We start from the raw sequence: 15,940 nt of genomic DNA, 5'->3' as shown, positions 1-15,940 counted from the left end.
GCTAGATGGATGAAGCAATGCTTTTCATAATCCCCGTTATCTGTAGAAGAAAATTTATGAATGGGTGTTATTGAGCTATAAGCTCTGGTCATGACAGGGTAACTATAGCAATAGCCGAGCCTCAGTTAAAACTTCACTGGCTACAGCATTGCCATCTGTTATCCTTTGGAATTTTAGTACTATAGTATATATTTATTTTAGTGTGTATATATATATATATATATATAGAAGGTACTATATATATATTATATGCATTATATATTACACGTCCTTATAATAAGGACTGGCTTAAAGGGGCGAAGCAAGAATGCTTTTCATCTTCCCCGTTATATGTAGAGGACAGTGTAGGGATAAGGTGTTATTGAGCTATTAAGGCTCTGATTATGGCAGGAGGATAACAGCAATATCCTAGCCTCAGTTAGAACTTCCTTGGCGATGTGTAAGTAAAGCCAATCTCTAAAAATTCGGACGATCCCCTAGACCACTCAATAGTGGTCGAAAGACCGTCCATCTCAGCGTTGGCTCCACTCAGTGATGGCCTTCCACCCAAACACCACCACCGAGCAGAACCGCTCATATTTATTTTCAGAAGAAAAGCATTCACCGACAAGGCCCCACAGCGGGCCGTGCCGGAGAGCACTTTCTCCGGAGACTCAAATTGCTCCCTTAAGGCAAAAACCCTAAGAGAGCGAACTCAAAACTCTCGAATCTCTGCGCCCCAAGGGGTAACAGCAACAGCCGAACCTCAGTTAAACTTCATTGGCTACAGCATTGCCATCATAAAAATATTTATGGTGTTTCATAAAAGAAATCCACTTTAAAAAAAAAATGAAAAGATATTTTAAGCGTTTTAATAATTGTTTCAAAGTTGAATCTTTCTAGAAATAAATTAAAATATATGATAAACTAACTAATTTACTTAAAATTACCTTATTTATTTGCTCTTTGTAAGGTAAAAATTAAAATTCCCGTGTAGAAAGAACTGTTAATGGAAATCTGTAAAACCTGTAGAGTTCCATTGTGAATGATTTTTTTTGTTACGACTGTCTAACTGACCAACCATGTGACGCATTGTACTGTCTTCTTTTTTTTTTTTTTTGGCTAGATGGGAGAAGCAAGAATGCTTTTCATATTCATATTCCTCGTTATCTGTAGAAGAGAATGTATGGATCGGGTAATATACAGAGCCATAAGCTCTGAAAATGGCAGGAGAGTAACAGCAATAGTTGAGCCTCAGTTAAAACTTCATTGGCTACAGCGTTGCCATCCATTATCCTCCCTGGGTAGCCATTTTAGTCACCTCGTACGACATGCATAGGCTGCAGTGGAGCTATTCTTATCCCGACCACCACACGGGGTTGCACTGTCATGAACTTTGAACTTAATTACTGATGGACCGAGTCCTTGACTCTTCATCCCTTCATCTGGATTTTAGTTTGTGGGTGACGGGATTATTGTGGGGAATTTACTCGCTCATTGTGAGCATTGAGGCTGTATAAGCTTTCTCTTGCGATGGAGGATTTCGGTTTTTTATGTTTGAAACGATCTGAGGGCTTGTAGTCCGCTGCCTGTAGAATTAGCTGATTTGGGTTATTATCTCCGTGATTGTGAAGGTTGTACTATCATTTTTTTTTTTCCTTATCCTTATAAGGACTGGCTTAAAGGGGCGAAGCAAGAATGCTTTTCATCTTCCCCGTTATCTGTAGAGGACAGTGTAGGGATAAGGTGTTATTGAGCTATTAAATTAAATTAAATTAAAGCTCTGATCATGGCAGGAGGTAACAGCAATAGCCGAGCCTCAGCTAGAACTTCATTGGCTACAGCATTGCCGTCCATTACACTCCAAGGGTATTGGAATGAATTTTTTCATCCACACCTTGTACTATCATGTGCACGAAGATGAAATTATTACATATCATTCTATAAAAATATTTATGGTGTCTTAATAAAATAAAGAGAATTAATAATAAAGTTCGTTTATTTTAATTTTTATTAAAAATTAATTATAGTTTTTAATATTTAAAAAACTATTTTAAAATATAAATTTTATTTCTTGAAATAAAATTAAAATAACCAAGGAAAAAACTTACAATTATCTTAAAACTACAGCGTTTATTTGCGCTCTTCAAGATACAAATGAAAATTAGATAACTATGAAATATTTTTATTCATAAGCATGACCTGGCAGCTTCCATATAGAATATCCAACAATTCATGACACATTATTTCATTAAATAATATTCCTTGAAACCAACGAATCAAGAGATTTATCAATTTGGCACTCAATAGGGCATTGAAGTTTCGCAATCCATGGTGGAGAATTAATTAAACGACCTTATCTTCAAGCCGTTCTACTTAATGTAATTAAGAATCCAATATCTTCTTTGCCTCTATTTCTCTGCAGCTCACGAATAAATTTCTTTTATTACTCTGCACTTTTCTTCTCCTGCTTACCAAGGGGAATCGTTGTGTGGCTCTATTTGAAGGTCTTTGAGAGCAAGACGGTGTAGAAAGTGAATGTTTTCTTGTCACCGAGTTCCACGTCGAGTGTCAAAGCGTTGTAACCCGCATATAAGTTGGAACTTTTGTTAGGGCAAAGTACTTTACTGTAACTTTGTTTGCAGTGCCTTAGCGACCATTGTCTAGGGTGTATGTAAGCGCAGTTGGAAGAGCTGAGATTGCAAACATCTTCTCTTCAACCGTTTATCTTTGACACAAATGACACCAGCTTTCTCCCCCCCTAAAGTTCCTTACGGATTAAGGAGAATGTGTTGAAATGTTTTTGTCTATACAAGATCTGACAGCTTAAGAACCTTCTTGAAGCTTTTGTTTCGAGTGTTGGGATAGGTTGTAAAAAGCAAACACTGTTCGAGTTGAAGACACTTTGGATAAAAGGGGAGTTGATGTTATTGAATACGGTTTTAACAAGCAAGCCAATTTATCAACGTGATTCTCTTCCATTTAGAATTTAATCATAAAAAAAAAATTAAAGGTGAAAGTCCTATAGAAACAACATTGGAAAGAGAGAGAGAGAGAGAGAGAGAGACCTTTGCTATCGAATTCTGTCTCCCTATCGCGCGTTCTTTATTTTTCTATGTTTTCTTTGTTAATTCTGTCTTCTCTGTCGCCTCGTTCGTATTTCGAAACAGTGCAGCGTAGTCGGAAGAACGACATCTATAGACATATACTCATCTTAATTGCGAACACTATAATTGGTTCTTTGACTCCGTTACAGTATGGGATCCCGTTTTTAATTATGATAGGTCAAAGATACGGACACTCTGGCGTACTAATTACAAATCTCCAACTTGGAGAAGCTAGTTAAGAAGAAAATGTATTTTTTTTCTCACGGCATCCTTTAGACCATGTGATCACTCTCGTATCTCGTATGGGTTTCAGAGTGAGTCTGTTAGAAGGGGATCGCAAATCCCTTTCTACACATCATTAGTAGGATAGTCACAAACCTCTGTGCCAAAGGTGGGAATCGAAGTGCAGTCTATTGGAAACAAGATCGAATTACACTAACCGCTCCACCAAACTGACAGGCACACACACACACACTAATATTTATAAACCTTGGTTTTTTCTTTTAACTTGATTTTAACATTCTTGTATTTTGTAATTTGCTCTTGTGTTTTCATTTGATGTTTTGCCATAGATAATACAGTTTTCATTGGATTCCGCGAAAACATCTCTGACAAAACAATAATAGAAAGATTTGCCATAATATTAACATAGTTTACCGGAACCTTATCAAAATTCTCATATACATAAGAATAAATGACTTCTGTATATATTTTTGAGGCCACTTACATACGTTCAATCTATTTGGATCCATTTATACTATGTTTAAATACAAATATATATTTGGACGGAACCGTATTTCAGAGAAACTTAAACTGCACACACCTCAATAGCGGATCTTTCGGCCTTGATCGAATTTTTCCATTAGTATTCGTATGATGATACAGCGGCCGTAAGGCCCCCTTTACGGGGAAGTACGGCACTGTCTCAATCCCGGCTCGGGACCGGCATAACTGACGAATCAGGCTTATGACTGTAATCCGTGCGTGTGTGTGTGTGTGTTCCGGTTTGCCTGTTCTGGGGGATAAAAACCCGAGTTTCCGGGTGAAAATACCCCTACCCCCGTATGAGACTGGCTAACTCACCTTTAGTCGAAAGAGGCCAGATAAAACGTTCCTCACGTCACTGACAGGAATCGAACCCAGGTCCTTCCGACCAAAGGGATTCGTTTATACCGACTGAGCTAAGAAGGCTCTGAATTTTTCCGAACTTTTACATACGTATACACAAAGGCACACTCTTCAATTGTGATAATACAAGTCAAGTGTTTTGAACCATCCTTCCTAGTTATATATTGTTATTGGAATCACTGGCCGCTCTCACTCATTTCCTCTCCTACGTGCTCAACCTCGTTTCCCATTTTTCTTTTATTATTTTATTTTATTCATTTCTTGCGTCATTCATTCTTTCTATTCATACATTTACTTTATCCTACCGATCTCTCTCTCCATCTCTTCTCCTCCTACTCGCTTACCTCTTTACATCGGTCGTCCAAACTTCCTCTTTCGATCTTTGTTTTACCTTCCAACCTTTCAGCACTTTGCTGCGATATCAGAGGAAAGTCTTCAACCCTCCCAACGAACTACTTGCGCAGTACTTTCCCTGATTAGATTATTGAAGATTCGCTGAACGCAGCTTTTCTCTATTAAATCTTTTAGTGATGGAGAGAAAGGAGCAGCTGCTGCTGCGATTCTAAGTTGCAAAAGATAGCAGAAAAGAACGAACATTACAGTTTCAAGCCTCCTTTTCTTCGGAATATGAATGTATTTAAGTGAAAAAAGCTTCTTGCGACTGATCGGAATAAATTCTCGGTGACCTGGTTAACGGACCGTTTTATCGCTCGTGCTATTGTAAAGGAGCTGATACAATGGATATACATAAAAGGAAAGAAGGAAAAAATAAAACGGTTAGAAAAATAAAATATCACATATCGATTTTGTTCTCTAAACGAATATCTCATTAGATGGAATATCCAACACGGATTCAGGTCTAAAAGAAGGATGGGTTTCAAAACAATATCCAGGAAATTTCAGTAATTAGGTTTTTATGATAATTGCATTTGATATTTTTCATTTGCATAATTGATTACTCTGCTGAGATTTGCCGTTGAAGAAAATATTGTTAGCATTACGCTTATTGTCGCTTTTCCCGAGTTCTCACTGACCGTTATAAATCTCCTTGTCAAAACTGTCATCTTCATTTCCCAATCCCTCCATCCACATGAACACTTCGGAATATTTGTTCCGTTCGGTTTGAAGCTTTGCGAGAAAATTAATTCTTATTCGTTTACGGTAGATGCTCTAAGATTGGTACGTTTTCGGAGTTTGCTCTTTCGCCAAAAGTCGGAGATGATGGTTTCAGTGTTCAGTGGAGGAAAACGATGATGAGTAAGAAATAAATAAGAAGGTTGTTTTCTGGGTTAATGATTGAAATAACGAAAGAAGAAGAGAAAAACAGAATAAAAGACAAATTAAGAGAGAAGAAATGATGATAAACAGAAAAAAAAAGGATAAGAAAATGACGGGAAGAGGGAAGAGGAAAGAAGATTTAAAGTGGAAAAAGAAATAAACGTCTGTCTGCGCGTGCCTGCGTGTGTGTGTGTGTGTGTGAGAGAGAGAGAGAGAGAGAGAGCTGTGATTGCAGAATGTGTGTTAAACAGGATGCCAGTAACGCATAAGTTTGTCAACATATTTAAACAAAGTTAATATCGTGTGTTACCCCCGAGGACATAAAGCGTCAAGTCTCTGACGAGCTGATGAACTGGTAATCCGAAGCATAAACATTGTGTTAGTAAGGAGACATCAAGATTGTGCTAAGATGAAATAAGAGTCGCTGACTTAAGTACACCAAATGCAGAGGCAGAACGACATATTGCATTAGAAGGGTCGTAAAAACAGCCGAAACCCGGGAAAAAAAATTGTGGAAGACGTGACTTCGCTTAGACATTGCTGGTCGTTTTTCTTGTACTGTATTTATTTTGTCACAATCTTGCAATATCGAACTCTTGCTACACAACGTAAAATTTAAGTTAGTTTCTGTGGATTGAAATGGATTGATTGTTCATTTCAAGAATAAAAACTGAGCAACAATGAAAAGCAAGAATTGATAAAATCTGCAATATTTTAACAGAGTTGCACTAGTTAAATATCGTGTTTCTTTAAACAAAGACAGAAAATTGAAAAAAAATGAAAAAATTGGATTTTCATTGTTTTAAAACACATGAATGAGTGAGTGGATTCTATCTTTGTTTACGGAGAAAAACTTCCATATTTCCCTCCTCACAAAAATATACACTTCATCCTATTTATTTGTGACTCATAATATTTCTTTATATTCCATTGTCTTTTCTTACACATAATTCTCTGACAGCTAATAATGGATCGCTGTGGTTGTCGTTTATAAATCTTTTTCAATCTTTTAGCAAAGTTAGTATCAGATAGCGACATGAATCAACTTGAAGTGTGACTAGAAAATATTGTGGAGACCCTCCAAGACGCCCTCAACTTGTTATAGTTGTCTGATGCCCTCGTATGAGACGACACAAATGAAAATATATGTTTTACTTCTTCCTTTGACAATTCTTCGAGTTCACGCGAGTTTCTCCCTAGCGGGAAAACGAGTCCAGTACACGTTCGTGTACAACGATATTATGGTTGGGATGTGTGATCGAGTTATGTTGGTTGTGTCTCACCATCTAATACTGTTAGTGTGAGTTTGATAAACCTGTTTTAGTTCTCCAAAATTCTGATCCTATTATTTACACTGAAGCTGGGAAACTCTTTGGGGGGGGGGATGGAGAGTAGGAGGATTAAAGTATTGAATATCCTCTCTTTTACAGGTTAACAAGCATACGCCGTAGTCAAAGGATCGATGTGTTTTGGTAGGCAAAAATATGCAAATGAAGTAAGCTTCTTCAAAATATCTCAAAAATAATCTAATATCTAATATAATTTTATTATTCATGTTCGTATTTATTATATAAATACCGCGTAGCTCGAAGTGACATCTTTGATAGGATAACATTTGAAACCAAATATGATATCGTGCATACAACCAAATAGAATTTTTACACGGAAACTAACTATACGGAGAAAAGAAAAAGAAAAAAAAAAACATTCTGACCAGTTACCAATCTTAAGAATTCAGAAGCTAAGGATGCTTCAAGATTTTAGTCAAAAAAAAAAAAAAAACAAATTCCAAGAATAAAGATTTTTCTATGTCAAATGGGGTCAAATATTGCTCCATGGAAACTAGGGCTTTGTAGACGGCTGGTTTCGGAACAATGACGCTATTAAATTATCCCTAATCCTTTAGACATATAGTAATAATACGTGCAAGGTGAACGAAAGTAACTAAGGCTATGTAGTACGTATATTATGTCTTCAAGTTCCGTGTGTTCCTTGCCAGTTTGTTTATTTAAGTCGCGCTAGTTAAAACTCAAGTTTTTAGGAGAGAAAAAATATCCTGCCAATTCTATACAAAATCAGATGTCACCTTCATTTGAAAAAAAAAAAAAGCCTTTATTGTTATTTTCAAAGTTTTTTGGGTCTTAGACGGGATTCTGACCCAGGTCTTTCCGTCCAAAGGGCACCTTGTTTCATCTGAATTCTGACAACCACAGGTGTTGGCATATTTTTGGAAGTGCGATGTAGTGTACGTAATTTTGTTATAAATCTATATGTTATCATTCTTGTGTTCCCCAATGATTTAAAAGCATTTATTAGATTTAATTTCCCGTCTATAAGCGTATAAGAAATTCGTTTGGCAATTCGACTAAAATTTGGTTTTAATCGGATCATGTTTTAATATCAAAATGAATCAAAACTTGATCTTCATAACTTAGACTCGTCTGAGTATTTTCGAAGAGTTTTCTTAAGAGACGTGTGTCTAGATTAAGTGTCGTGGATTGCTTTTTTTTTTCAAATTCCAAATTAGATTCAAATTCCTAAGTAGTTAAAATTAATAAAACACGAAATCAATATTATATTTCATAGCAGACGTTTTTATTCTTGTTTATTAATCGTGAATAATTAATTAATTATGAATAGTTAATAATTAAAATTTATATTGTTGTAATTTAAGTACTAAGTCATGACAGAAAGCTCTTCTTTTCTACTATTAATTTCTTGCAATGAAGAATGCTGTACTTGATATCAGTAGCAAATGTTGAAGATGGCTATTGACTTGCAGAGATCAAAGCTTGTTTGATTTACTCGATATACAATTGATTGAGTGTATTTTTCTTTTATTTAGTTTCTGAGCACTGCTTACGTTCATTAGAGGTACAACTCGAAACTCATCAGTGAGATTCACTGATTGATTTATTTAAACATAACATCGAACTAAGAGGTGTCAAAAAGAATATATGAAAAAAAGTTACAGTTCTGGAAAAATTCCAAAGTAAAATAATTACTTTATGTTCAAATTAGGACACATGTGTAGTCCAGTGGTAACTCCCACGATATTAAGATTTCCAAAAGAAAGAGAAATTACATTCTAATCACATACTAGTAGGAGCTCTTCTAAGATATTTTTTAAGAGGATAACTGAGTTAGTCAGTCAGTTACTGGAGATTTTTTTCCCATCAAGAACTCCCTCAGCATACCAAATTCTATGCACAAGGACACATCCGACTACATAAAAAATAAATACTGAGGATTAGGAACATCGCCTTTACTACCGCTCCGCAGAAATGCACTCGTCTACAGCAATGATAAAAGGTTAGTTACGATCAAAAAACGTCAGGTAAAACACAATGCTGCCTACTTCCTTTAGGAATAAAAATACGTTATAGAATTTATATATTATGGGGGACCGGCTCATCACCATTCCGAGGCAATCCTCGAATCCTATAAAACTGGATTCCCACAGAGAATCTCCACTTTTATAACCTTTCACAGTCCAAGAGGGTCGCAGTAAAGAATAAAATAACGGAGGTAAAACAGCTAAAATATTCACAGTTTACCATATTTGTTCCTTCTGTATTTTCATTTATGTATTTTTGTGAAAACGTATTATGAAATATGAATATAACAGTTAAAATATTGAGTCGTATTAACATCGCATTATAAAGAACAATGCTTGATATTGGATTTCAAGGATAATAAGGGTTAAGTATTAGAAATAGAAATATTATTTGTGATGTCGAAGTCATTTACATATATTGGGTTGGATTCCAGACCTACACCTCGCTATATTAGCAAAGTATACAAGATTTCCTAAAGGTCAGTGAAACTGATTTATTTATTGATCTATTTCTTCTGTTTACTATCAATATGCTGCTAACTAAAATAATAACAAAATTAATTTAATGGATATAATGGATGAAAATGTCTATAAAAGTCACTGATATGCCCGTAGGAAAATCTATGAACTGCGCATGCGTACTCATGTACTCTACTGTAGGCATGTGATTTCGGTTTTTTTTTTTCTCCCATATTACAACCCTGGCCAAATATTCAAATGAAAGAAAATATTTATTGGATTCATAAATACAGACGGAAAGATAGTAAATAGGAGGCACAGACGGACCGAGAGTGGAATTGTAACTAAATATCGCACAACGTTAAAATATTTCTTTGTTATGGTGCTCATGAGTTTGGCGCAACTCCAGGAGGGCACCCTTCCAAATACACGTTATAAATACAATAACATAAAATCACATCTGGTGCTTCACACAATTACTGAAAAAAAAAGCGTTATTTCGAAACTTTATAAGAATTTTTTGGAAAGTTCTTTGAATTCATTTATTTCAGTACTATTTTTTAAATGTCATCTAGGGGCAATATGTACAAAACATAATTCGGCTTTATGCCAGATGGATATATTTTGTATTTAATACTTAGCGTAATATATTCTTTCTGTAGATACAATAACGATCACATTATTTTTAGGGAGCGTATACTTATAAAAACAAGACATCTCATGGATGGCTTTAATGTCAATGCTTCGCCAACCTATTCCAATACTGTAATTAATATTCATTACAAAGCGAGATGAAAGAGAGAGAGAAGAGAGAACAAGTAAGCATTGCCATATACCATCTAAACGGGTATTTCGCACGCCTATCTTATAACCGAGTAAGTAAGAACATTAAGAACTTCAAGATCACTTCCAGTTGAAATGTGAATACACAATATTGGTCTTTGTCATGTGATATAAGTTTGTGAAGATTAATTGAAACGTAAAATACTTAAGCAAGAAAAATTATACTCATATTAAAGTGAAAGGATGGTGCTTAGTTATACAAGATATGAATGATACTCATAGAGGAGCAAACGCAGTAGATGTAAGTGTTGGACAAACTTAGATAACTAATATGTAACTTACTGATAAGTAAGATACTTTTCTGTATATCGTATCTGGCACAAGGCCCGCTTTTATAATCGGTGATAAAGGACGAATCTTTAAAACGATGTTATAAAGTGCAAGGGGTAAGGTTAACTGATATATCCGGCTTTGTTAATATTACAGTATCATGCGTTTCTGCTAAAGCTTGTGATATTCCACCTATCACGATAAGTTATAAACTGATAATACGTCAGTGCTGTTATTAGCTAATTGTTGGATGATCCGGGAACCTTACTGTAGAGACCATATATAGAGCAAGGTTCCCGGATCATCCAACGATTAGCTTGGGACTTTTTATTTCACTTAGAGTCACTGATATGAAGTTAGGTGGTGTTGTACCTGGAGATGAAAAAAATCGTTTACCACCTAAAGATGATCCATTTAGGGGCTAACCAGACAATCATATAGTTCAAATAATGCATTTAAAATTTTTGAGTCTGTAGTGTCAACCTGTCATTTGCACAGAAAAGACACCAAGGTTCAAACTCGTAGATGATAGGAGTAACACTAACAGGTCTGTTTATAGGCAGTGCCGAGTTAGTTGATTTTAAATGGAAACAACAGACTGTTCAGACAGGAATCCGATTTGTTTTATCTTCATAAAACAAGTAAACGTCTAGAAACAAATTATTATTATTATTATTATTATTATTATTATTATTATTATTATTATTATTATTATTATTATTATCTGAGACCTCCAGAGAGGCAAGGACTCATCGAAGGAGGCTATAAATCACCCAAACCTTCCCTAAAATTGATTCACAATAGATGCGCTCACTACCCCTAAAGGAAAACTATTCCACTCACTCACTCACTACTCTGTGAGAGAAAAACCTAGCTCTTACCCCTTTCTCGACTACGAACAAACTTAACTTCCATGGATGCTCCCGTTTTCTCTCCCCGCCTTCCATATAACGGAAAATTTCATCAATTGAAATGCTATAACACCTATTCAAACGTTTATAGGCCTCTATCATATCACCCTTCTTTTTTCTTGTTAACCAGAATCTGCAATCCACATACTCGCAATCTGTCATCATTATCTAAATCCCACAATCCTGATATAATCTTTGTAACTCTTCTTTGCATCCTTTCCACAGCTTCTGTATCCCCTTGGAACCTGGGAGACCAAATCTGCGCACAATAATCCAGGTGTGGTCTTATCCAGGCCTTATAAAGGGGCAAAATGACTTCCTTATTCTTACATGTCAAAGTTCGCTTCAACATCGCAATTATCCTCTGAGTTCTATTTGCAACTTTTGCTATGTGACCTTTGAACTTCAAATTCCTATCCACCATTACGCCAAGATCCCTTGTCTTATCAGTTTATTGTAGCATAAATCCACTAATATAATATGCCGCTGGACATCTCATCACACCAACTTTACACTTACTAGCATTAAACTGATAGCCATTTTCTTTCGCCCAAATTATCATCCTATTCAAATAATTTTGTAACAATATCAGTAGCATCCCCTTGTTGCCCTGTCTATCTTCGCATCATTGGCAAACAATTGCACATCTGATGTTAGATCCTGCCTGATGTCATTAAAGTATAGATTGAACAATAATGGCCCAAGGAACTGAACCCTGAGGTGCACCACTGGTCACCTTAAATCTCGCAGATTCACACCCACTGAATACCACTTTTTGATATCTGTCAACCATTCCCTGATCCAAGTCAAGAGTTTATATTCCACTCCCATATTCTCCAGTTTATGCAACAGCCCTTTCGTGTGGTATCCTATCAAATGGTTTAGAAAAAGTCAACATTACCATAGTGTATCGATTCCCTTTATCCAACTCGGCCGTAACATTGTTATGAAATATGAGCAAATTGCTAAAACATGACCTTCCTTTAGTAAACCCGTGCTGTTCCTTGCAGAGTATAGCATGTTTTCTACCCATTTCTGTATGCGAGTTCTTACCAACTTCTCTAAAATCTTCACTATCACACCAGAGATACTGATAAGTCAGTAGTTAAGACACACATCAGTTTTTTTCACCACTCTTGTACAATGGAACTATCATAAATTCCTGTTATGCAAACCTTTCAGAGGCCTAGCCAATTAGGCTGAATATTTATTTAGCATACGTGCTGATATTCCATTTGGCCCTATGGACAAATTCTTATCCAGGTTCTGCAACAGCTCTTCAACCTACCTCATACACCGTGTTAGTGCACCTAGTTGATATATCTTAGCAAAGTGAGCACTCATTAACTGAACAATCTCCTTAGCTTCCGACACTCGTTTACCATCTGCATTCAATAAAGTCATTCTTCCACATTCATTCTTTCTTTTTGCATGCGGTATAACGATAAAATTCTTTTGGATTGCCTTTAGCTTGCATGGCCAATTTCTTTTCATAATCCGATTTAGCTTTCCTCACAATATTCGTTACTTTTCTGGCCTGAGCTTTATATATTTCATAACTCCTCTCACTCTTATTCTCACGATATTCTTTCCACATCAACTTCTTCTTGCGAATCTCTAGCTTAATAAGGTTGCACATTCATTTCACTGCCAACCCATTTATTCTTCGAACACTAGTGATACATTCAGATACTGCCTCATTTAAGCACCTTTTCAAAGATTTCCATGCTTTGCTGACATTTTTCCCATTCAGTAACTGATACCATGGGTCCAAAGATAGTATTCTCCTAAGTAGATCATAATTTCTAGCTTTGTAGTTCAGCATGTAACATGTTTTAATCGGAACATCAATACAATTAGATGATTCCAAGAAATTACAGCATGATCACTGTCAGCAATTGGTGGTAAAATAGCCATGTTCTGGACAGAGACTTCTGACGCTATGAGCAAATCCGACAATCTTTTGACCTTGAGTTCCTTCTTTCACATGCTGCTTGAAAAAAGTTGTCTCCCAACAATTCAATAAATTCCTCGTCTTTCTTACCATGAGATTTCTCTTCTACCTAATCAATGTGTGGAAAATTAAAGCCATCCATAATGATCAACTCGTTTGGTACCCATAAGGCTAAATTGGCGATGCATTTCTTCGTTCCCTGCAACTGAGCCACCAGTTCTGTAGCAACACCCCACCATATATTTGATTCTGTTAATCTCCGCTTCACACCAGATACTCACCTCCACAGGGGATATTGTTACCAGCATTGTTTTCTTGTGTTTCTACCCTAACTGGACTTAAGTCATCTGATATCATTAGTAGCACTCCTCCTCCTCTCCTATCTCTTCTGTCATTCCTAAAAATAGTACATCCATCATACTCCATCCCATTAACCATATCTGATTCTGATAACCAAGTTTCACTAATGCCAACAATCTTAGGCTACATCGTATTCAATAAAGCAACAAACTCAACCCCTTTGTTTCTAGTGCTCTTGGCATTTGTGTATAGACATAATAAATTACGACCTAGCCTATTCTTATAATTAGATGTGCAATCTATTTGGTCTTGTTCTAGAATATTCTCTTTTCCCTCCCCCAAACATACTTAAAAGGTCCCAACCCATAGGATATTTTTCCACTCCTTCGCCACATACATAACCATGTTCGAAGACATTCATATCTTTATCACGTTTGAATACCATAGCTGAACTTTCACACACATTTTTCCTATTTCTCCCTCGATGATCTAGTTTCCCTGACTCTCTACATTAAGTCTCATACCAAGAAGTAATTTCTCCAGGCTTCTGATGCCAAATGAATTCAAGTACAGGCCATACTTCTTATAAAAGTTTTTTTCTGCCATCAAACACACTCTACACATCTAAAAACTCGCATCCATATCTTCTACACAGCCTGCGCGTGAAAGCATTTGCTATCATCGCCCTCCTTCGTAACTCAGTACTGTCATACTGGGTAGTAATCCTACAATTTTTACTCTCTCTCTCATTTCTTTTTCGCTTCTTCCAATAGAAGACGCGAGAAAGAAATGTGATACTCATACTATATTTGTCAGTACTTAAATTATTAGCATCTACCAGAACTACCATCTCTTTTATTTTTCGTTTTTCGTTTTCAATTACGTTTGTCATATTTTTAATTTTCGCTCATGGGAAACTAGAAGTGGTGACTCCCTCGGAAGACGCAAATTTTAAAATTGAGTCACCATATCATATCACCTCTTTATCATCACTAATAACACACACACACACACACACACACACACACACACACACACACACACACACACACACACACACACACACACACACACACACACACACACACACACACACACACACACACACACACACACACACACTGTTTTGTTGTTTTATTCTCCACTTATAAAAGTGTTTTATGGATGGTGAAATTTGAGTAATATTTCACTGATCCGGTCCTCTGCACATGCTCACTACAAAAAAGATCTCTGATGATAGATGGCAGGTTCGTCGCGAATGCTAACGTAAAAAAAAGGATACTTGCTTATGGATGCTTCTGTAGAAGTTTCTGTAGGCTTTCATCCGTAACTTCTATCAACACATCTTACTTCTGTCCCCTTGGGGAGTGATCAGGAAAGTCTGACAATTGGGGACTGGCATGAGTATGTTTATCAGGATGCCATTAAGCACTCACACTATGATATTTTCGTTGCAAAATATTTACTACGAATATATCATAGTGTGATATATTCGTAGTAGAATTATTCAGGAGGACGCATAGCATCTAGCCCTATTTTACAAAATTTTTAAAACGTTAAAGTACTGAATAGAAGGACTGGTTTATCTTCTAAAATTAAGCATAAGTTAGAGGAAGAAACATTTTGAATTTTAGGGAAAACATTTTAGATATTTATGTGGTTTATGGATCAAATTAATGTTAAGATAGGTTCAAAAATATCAAAAATATTATAGTTTTATTTATGCATCATTTTTCTCCCAAACGATGTTTAATGAGTTGTTAAAGAAAATAGTACTGAGTTAAATCAGGTCTTTATTTTACTGCAAATTACATAGATCAGTGAAGACGTCGGCTCTTATAGAGACACCTTCAACTATTCCATAACATTACACTGCAGTCATAATAGCGTTATATAAAAAAGCACTTTAGAAAATTTTACCTCTTCGTACAGCAAGAAATTCTATTATTCGCAGTAAGGATTCGATATAAATGCTATGAGCACTTAAAACAAGTGCTTATGATCTAACTATTCTGTCAAAAGTCTTTACACAGATCAACAACAGATTTTTCTGTTTAGTGCCAGGACTCTGATCTTGTGTTGAGTTTCCTGACATCCAACATATTTTCCGATACATTAAATGGGTCTCCGAGTCTGAGTTATTTTATAGTTAGCTTTAAGGTTTATTAGCTTTCTTAAGAGAAAAATATGTTCTTAAAGTTAGTAATATCTGAGAGAACGTGCCTACTTTTACTACTTTTAAAGAGAATTGATTTTAGAAATCTGTCGAATAGTAATGAATAGAAAACGTGGATTTGGGAAACAATATCTTCCCCTCTCAACATCATCCTTATTGGATCTCTGCTGCTTCTCTGAGAGAAAGAAAGATTTACGT

The sequence above is a fragment of the Typopeltis vanoorti genome, chromosome 3, assembly GCF_054136105.1.
Source record: "Typopeltis vanoorti isolate ZY-2024b chromosome 3, IOZ_Tvanoo_1.0, whole genome shotgun sequence".
Taxonomy (NCBI): domain Eukaryota; kingdom Metazoa; phylum Arthropoda; class Arachnida; order Uropygi; family Thelyphonidae; genus Typopeltis; species Typopeltis vanoorti.
The sequence above is the reverse complement of the archived record's forward strand: the minus strand, read 5'-3'. Positions refer to the sequence as shown.